Here is an 8,022-nt window from a genome sequence, read left to right on the forward strand (position 1 = left end):
AGACAGAGTGTGTTTTCGGCCAATGCTGATAGTGTACCGATACCACGGTTTTAAAAATAATACACACAGGTAGTTACAGAGTTACGAACGAGTACGCTAGCAACATAACCTGAATTTCCGCGTAAATCGGAAATAACCCTTTAAGTACCCCTAAATCCCAAAATGACTATCCGAAAAAGTTCAAAAGCATTGTATTTTATTTAATGGTGTAGGATACACTTCCCTCTGGTGGCTGCGTTGGGTCTGGCTGGGCTGTCGCCTTGTATGACTGAGGAGCAGACTCATCTGACATAATATATAATAAAGAACAGCTGCGCTCTGGTTCAGCTAATAAATGTTTGTGTATGCATTTGTAATTAAGTTTGGAACTACACTTTGGGGAGTTATGTGAAAGCGATTTGCTATGAGAATTGTAAATAAGTTAGCATTCATAGCATTTAAGCTTGCGGACTTTTACTTGGCATATTGATCCGACTAGATGGACTTTCGAACAGCAATTGTTTTGTGAACATAAGTGTACATGTGTGTTATAGTGTTACCACTATTCAAAACCACAATTGCCTCGTTTGCTGTCTGTCATGCTGAACAACTTCATGTTTAGTGAGGACAGAACACGTCACCCTAATAAAGTAAAAATATGATACTGTAAGGTACAATAAGGTACTGTTTACTCAACATAAAAAAATTAAAAAAAAATTTTTTTTAAAAACAACCGAAGACAAAATGGTGGACGAGGCTCCGGCGTCGTGCAGTCCAAATCACGTAAGTCGAGTACGTCGTAACCCAGGGACGACCTGTACATTTTTTTCTCCTTTTCGTACTAAATTACTGCATACTCGAATATAAAATTATTGTTATCATGTTTTGGTCAGACAGTCCTTTGTGCCTACCTGTTATGGGGGGTAATAAATGAATAAACCCCTCTAAAACTTGAGATTTCAAATGCTCTAAATCGCCTAACACACGTATGAAGTCCACAGTCAGTGCTATTCAGGGGTCGCGTTACCCGAATATTTTCCGTCGTTGACCGGTTTTTTAAAACGGTGACGGAAAAAAACTGAAGTCCATCCGTCATTTTGACAGGTTGCAATTCACACCCACAGGGTGACAAGTGAGCATATTAATTAGCTATTGTCTCTCTTGATGCATGACGTAGTTGGCCTTACTTGGAAAAATGTTAAGGCAACTGAGTGTTTGCCTTGCACGGCCAGACTGTTCTCCCTGTATTTTTCAAACACTGAGAGAAAAGTCTGGGACACAGCCTCTCGAGAAGGTACAAAATCAATCGACAAATCAGATTTGTTTATTTGCGTGACGTGTTCTTCACGAGCAACGTCACTCTTGCGCGCCGAAAGTCGTCTCTAGAACAACACGGATGGCGAACGGGAGGGCCGAGAATATGTTCCAATCTGCGGTAAATTCAGTTTTAAATAAGCTAAAACACACCGAGTCATTGACAAGTCTGTCTCTCGCTAGCCATGTTGAATAAACTCCTTTCTCCTCGTATGTTTACTTCCGCGCGCAAGTCCCTCGTCCTGCCCTTGTCGCTTTGCTAGCGGCACGTCTGCCCGTCGCTGATTGGTGAACTCCGCTGTCTGTTTGCCTCTTGTTAAGTGTAGAAAAGGCTACAAAGTTATGTGATTGTTTGCTTAAGATGTTCACAGTTGCTCGTTCAATGCCTTCAGCATCATTTGATTCCCACATTTGGCTGACGTAAATAGGTGAAAAGTTGGATTGCGCATGCACCGTACCAGAATGCGGATGTCAATAGTAAAGTCACGGGTGGATGCACGACATGAGCGTGCGTCTAAATGTGTGTTTGTTCATTGCTGTGTGTAAATGCAAAGTGAGTATCACAAGCAGCATTCATATTTACGTAGACAATTTGTTATGATTACCTTTTGCTGTTGTTATGATAGTTCGTCCGATTGTTTTGCGTGGTAGTCCGTTAGCGTGTTGCTATGCTGCGATTCTAAAATAGCGACAAGTTGCGGCATAGCGCACCGGAAGTAGAGTGAATCCGCCTTCACAATAAGTGCCCAAAACCGGAAGTGTTTAGCTGGAGCGTAGAAAATAGTTCAAGCTTAACTTCGAATATTCCATCTACATGTTTAAATGTAATTAAGTTGAATTTAAGCAATGTATATTTATTTATTGTTTCTTTTCATGTCTTTTGTACAGATAAACCACACACACAGATACACACATATATACCCACTAACACCTACTCAAGAATATAACCCATTTCCACATCTACATGGACAGTTGGGATGAATGGACTGTATAAAGTTGATTTAAGAGGATTTGCATTAAAGAAAAAGGAGAAATCCAGCCACCTGTCCAAGTGCCGTGATTGCCTCTACTTTCAGTGGGCCTTAAGTGGTGTTTGGCCAACACACTGACGTGAACACAGCTAAAATCAACCTGAATCAGCGAGAATCCAGTTTTCTCCACTACATTAAGCTTATTCGGACAGAATATTAATTAAAAATGAATTAAAACTAAATACTATAGAATATGTCATTATTATCATTTTAAAAATGTAAGTGACTGGTAAAAATAGATTATGACCGGATTTTTATGACACTGTCAGTCAAAAAGTCTAGCGCAACCTCTGGTGCTATTATACCATTTTAGCACACTAGCTTAGCTCCTGTGCTAATCACTCATGCTAGCAGAGTACACATGTTCGCGAGGCTGTCCCCCCACCCCCAATTTTTCCATCTTTCTAACATAGCTAACATCTTAAGAAGCTCATGTCAACGTCAGTGTTCATAAAACTTCATATCCTGGTTGGTATAACCATTTCACATGTACATTTATCCACCTATTTAAAGTATAGACCCATACTTTGAAAATGTGACTGCTAAATGAACACATTCAACAACACCAGAATCATAAGGCTAAAAAAAAAAACCTTAATTTTCCCCTCATCTTGCTCTTTTACTACTACTACTGCTTCTTCTTTGGCAGCATATCTTGAAGACTATACCATAGACTTCACTATCATTTGACGGGACACTGGGCTCGGGGCCCATCCGTAGGGGGCCTATTTTCAAAACCAAAGCCGCTAGCGACCTTATACCAAGACACCTCCCTTAGGCAGATATGAGTCTCCATGGGCAGCGGCAAAAATTCAAAGTTGTTTCCTAATAAAATCCCGATTATTTTTAGACAAGTGTAACAAAACCTAAAATTGCTATAAAATTCTCAAATTTTACGCTGTATGCACAAAACTCACCAAATGCAGAGATAATCACTTATATTTTCATGATCAATAGCAATATTTAACATATCTAAGTTTTTGCCCAAAATAGCAACTAAAATTTTTTTTAATTTAGTGTAAGTTTTCAACAGCTAATAAATCATTCAATTTTCACATAAAAAAATTAACACTTGAGGAAAGCATGCGGAATCATCTTAATTTTACTCAACACGGTGACGTCTCAAAACAAAAAGCTTTTTAAGTTGAAAATTCTTGTGAATAAATGCTTAAATCGCGGAATTTCTATAGATATGGACATAAAACAGTTTACATTCTTGGTTAAAAGCAAGAAACGGGCAGTTATCGTTCATTTTACATAAACATTTTAAGCCAAAGTTGCGGTATTGTGTAATCCAACATGGCGGCCGTCACGAAACAAAGCTTTTAAAGTTGAAAAAAACATGTAAATAAATGCTTAAATTGCGGAATTTCTATGTATATGAACGTAAAACACTCTAGACTCGTAGTTAAAAGCAAAAAACAGGGCAGTTATCAATAATTCTAAGGAAATATATCAAGCTAAAGTTAGCGTAAAATTTTCCCATTCATTTCATTGCATTCACAACGTTTCAAAGTGCACGCATGGTGCGAAAAATCTAATAATTACCTTGAATCCTCGACCAAATCACTCTTGAGACACTCCTGTCTGCTTGTATGCAGTAAAGCCTTTGTCCTATTTCCACCTAAATCTGGCGTTAGAACGTAGCGTGTGTTTATCACAGTGAAAGCCAACTCAACCTTCTGCCTGGGTCGGCAAACTACGGTAAGGTGCTGCGCAATGTCTGTTGGAGCGGCTTTGTCAACTAATAGTGGAGTCTATGACTATACATTGCGCAGTACTAGCTAGCCGATACCAATGCCCGCATTTTAATGCCATATTGGGACCCCTTCAGATACTAGCATCCGATATGTTCCAATAAGACAAACGTTAAAATCTAACAACATCACATTTCAGAATGTATGTCTCATAAAAATAGCTCATGGCTTCACTTCCGCAAGGCAGGGCAGCCTTGTAAAATGTGCAAACTGTTTTTTCGATGGCGAGATGCGTCTTTCATTGTGGCTTTTGCGGGGAATGTTTTTTTTAATAGCAGAAAAGTGTGCGGCTCCAGCTACCGAAGCGACCATATTTTGTCATGACCTCTAAGGCTGCACACATTTCTCTCCCCACCACTTCATACTGGCTATAAACGTATGTGTACACACTCACACACACACAAACAGTGTTTATTCTGAGTCTGCATCCCACCCCGATGACCGCTTTGGGCTCTAAGTCATTCTCCACTTAATTTACTGTCCTCCACCAGCGGTCCACTACTATGTAATTACCACACACATACACACAAGGCTACACGGACACACATTTTTACACACCTAATTATACACGTTGCGCACGCACGTACAAACGCACACAACATAGAAAAGATAAGAGCGATAAACTGAAAGGACAAGATTGGGATTGGTGTGTACAAGTGCTGTTTGATATTTCTTTACATATGGTTGATGCAACAATGTGTTTTATATTAGGGAAAAAAACTTCCAGTCAACTTTACTTATCGGCTGCCATTGACAGCGATAGACGTCTAATCTATTATCCGATTCATGAATGAAAATATTTTTTTTTACAACAAAGTGAATTTAAAATCAAAATAGAACGACATACATACAACTTGTGTCGTACAGTGGTATGAAAAGCATCTGAACCTTTTGGAATTTCTCACATTCCTGCATAAAATCTCCATCAAATGTGATCTGATCTTTGTCAAAATCACACAGATGGAAAAAACAGTCTGCTTTAACTAAAACCACTCAAACATTTATAGCTTTTCATATTTTAATGTGGATAGTATGCATACAATGACAGAAGGTGGAAAAAATAAGTAAGTGAACTATCACATTTAATATTTTGTGGCCCCCCCGTTGGCAGCAATAGCTTCAACCAAACGCTTGCTGTATCTGCAGATCAGTCTGGCACATCGATCAGGACTAATCTTGGCCCATTATTCTCTACAAAAATGCTGTAGTTCAGTCAGATTCCTGGGATGCTGTCTTTAGGTCATGCCACAGCATCTCAATAGGGTTTAAGTCTGGACTTTGACTTGGCCACTCCAGAACTTTGTTCTTCTGAAACCATTCTGAAGATGATTTACTTCTGCATTTTGGATCATTGTCTTGTTGCAGCATCCATCCTCTTTTTAGCTTCAACTGTCTGACAGACGGCCTCCGGTTTTTCAGCAAAACATCCTGATAAACTTTTGAATTCATTCTTCCAATAATGATTGAAAGTTGTCCAGGCCTTGTGGCAGCAAAACAGCCCCAAATCATGATGCTCCCTCCACCATGCTTCACGGTGGGGATGAGGTGTTGATGTTGGTGAGCTGTTCCATTTTTCCTCCGCACATGATGTTGTGTGTTACTCCCAAATAATTCAACTTTGGTCTCATCAGTCCACGAAATATTTTATAAAAATAAATATTACTTCTGTGGAGGGTCCACGTACCTTTTTGCGAACATTAAACAAGCAAAATTGTTTTTTTTATAGACAGCAGTGGCTTCCTCCCTGGAGTCCTCCCATGATCACCATTTTTGGCCATAGTTTTATAGATTATGTGTGCACAGAGATATTGGACTGTGCCAGTGATTTCTGTAAGTTTTTAGCAGACACTCTAGGGTTCTTTTTTCACCTCTCTAAGTATTCTGCGCTGAACTCTTGGCGTCATTTTTGGTGGACGGCCACTCCTTGGGAGAGAAGCAACGGTGCCAAACTTTCTCCGTTGGTAGACAATTTCTCTGTCGATTGATGAACGTCCAGACTTTTAGAGATGGTTTTGTATCCTTTCCCAGCTTTATACAAATCAACAGTTGCAGGTCTTTAGACAGCTTTTTTGACGCAGCCATGATGCACATCAGACAATGCTTCTCATCAAGACAATTCTTACCAGGTGTGTGTTTTATAGTGGGCAGGGCAGCTTTAAACCACTCATCAGTGATTGGGCACACACCTGAAGTAAATTGTTTGATGTAAATTGTTTGATAAAAATTGGTTTCAATTGCTCTTTAAGCCTCCTAAGGCAGAGGGTTCACTTAATTATATTTACCCCTTTTGTTGTTGTTTGCATGCTACCCTCATTAAAATATGAAAACTAGGGCTGTCAAAATTGTCGCGTTAACTGGCGGTAATTATTTTTTTTAATTAATCACGTTAAAATATTTGACGCATTTAACGCACATGCCCGCTCAAACAGATTAAAATGACAGCACAGTGTCATGTCCACTTGTTACTTGTGCTTTTTGGTGATTTGTCGCCCTCTGCTGGTGCTTGGGTGCGACTGATTTTATATGTTTCAGCACCATCAGCATTGTGTAATTATTGACATCAACAATGGTGAGCTACTAGTTTATTTTTTGATTGAAAATTTTATTAAAACAAAAACATTCAGAGGGGTTTTAATATAAAATTTCTATAACTTGTACTAACATTTATCTTTTAAGAACTACAAGTCTTTCTATCCATGGATTGCTTTAACAGAATGTTAATGTTAATGCCATCTTCTTGATTTATTGTTATAATAAACAAATACAGTACTTATGCACAGTATGTTGAATGTATATATCCGTCTTGTGTCTTATCTTTCCAACCATTCCAACAATAATTTTACAGAAAAACATGGCATATCCTATAGATGGTTTGAATTGCGATCAATTACGATTAATTAATTTCTAAGCTGTAATTAACGCGATTAAAAATTTTAATCGTTTGACAGCCCTAATGAAAACCTATAAATGTTTGGGTGGTTTTAGTTCAAGCAGACAGTTTTTTCATCTGTGTGATTTTGACAAAGATCGGATCACATTTGATGGTGATTTTATGCAGAAATGTGAGAAACTCGAAAAGGTTCAGATACTTTTTCATCCCACTATATCTGGGTTGTTTTCATATCTGTGAATGCTGAAAGACGTTTCAGTGCCATTGACATCGAGCACAATCAATGGCAGTCAATGAGTTAACTAATGTAGAAATATTCAGCGTTTAATTATTTAAAAAAAAAAAAAAAATCATCAACACACATTCAACTTAGCTTTGAGTGGGATGCTGTTTGGCAAAAACACACAGTTCAGAAAGGGTCACTTGGTTGGCAGATATTCGGTTTTCGCGCTCCGTCTTGCAGTCCTCAATACACACGTACACGCTCGTACGTACACACACTCACAGACTATGTTGGCAAAAGAAGCAGAGAAGAGTGAATGAAAACAAGCGACAAGTGCATCCCAACTAGCAGTGAACTTGAATTCTAAGTAGGAGAAAGTCATTCTGAAGCAGTCACATTCATTCACACATTGTCATCCACTCTAGACAAATAAACACCTCCCTCCATTAGACATAAATATTCATTTTAAACCTGACTGAATTACTGTTACTTTCCCTGCATAGTTATTTTTTATGCCTCATGAGGAAAGGTAATGTTTATCGTTCAAGTGTGTTTAATACATCCGTAGTCAGGTGTGGGTAGAGTAGCCAAAATTTTTACTAGAGTTAATTCAACATAATAATACTATATGTTAATATACATATATGCATACAGTGGCGCAAATAAGTATTTAGTCAACCACTAATTGTGCAAGTTCTCTCACTTGAAAAATTTAGAGAGGCCTGTAATTGTCAACATGGGTAAACCTCAACCATGAGAGACAGAATGTGGAAAAAAACCCCAGAAAATCACATTGTTTAATTTTTAAAGAATTTATTTGCAAATCGT

The 8,022-nt window shown here is 38.4% G+C and overlaps 1 protein-coding gene across 1 annotated transcript in view; it reads right to left on the reverse strand.

The window, feature by feature from the left end:
- The window catches only part of ctif (CBP80/20-dependent translation initiation factor), a 197,518-nt gene extending 195,571 nt beyond the window's left edge, over positions 1-1,947 (reverse strand). Inside the window, exon 1 of the mRNA XM_057818177.1 lies at positions 1,899-1,947. The gene's annotated coding sequence lies outside the window, so the exon portion shown is untranslated. The remainder of the gene's footprint in view (positions 1-1,898) is intronic.
- Positions 1,948-8,022: the final 6,075 nt, after the last annotated feature.

The sequence above is a fragment of the Corythoichthys intestinalis genome, chromosome 17, assembly GCF_030265065.1.
Source record: "Corythoichthys intestinalis isolate RoL2023-P3 chromosome 17, ASM3026506v1, whole genome shotgun sequence".
In the NCBI taxonomy this organism is placed as follows: domain Eukaryota; kingdom Metazoa; phylum Chordata; class Actinopteri; order Syngnathiformes; family Syngnathidae; genus Corythoichthys; species Corythoichthys intestinalis.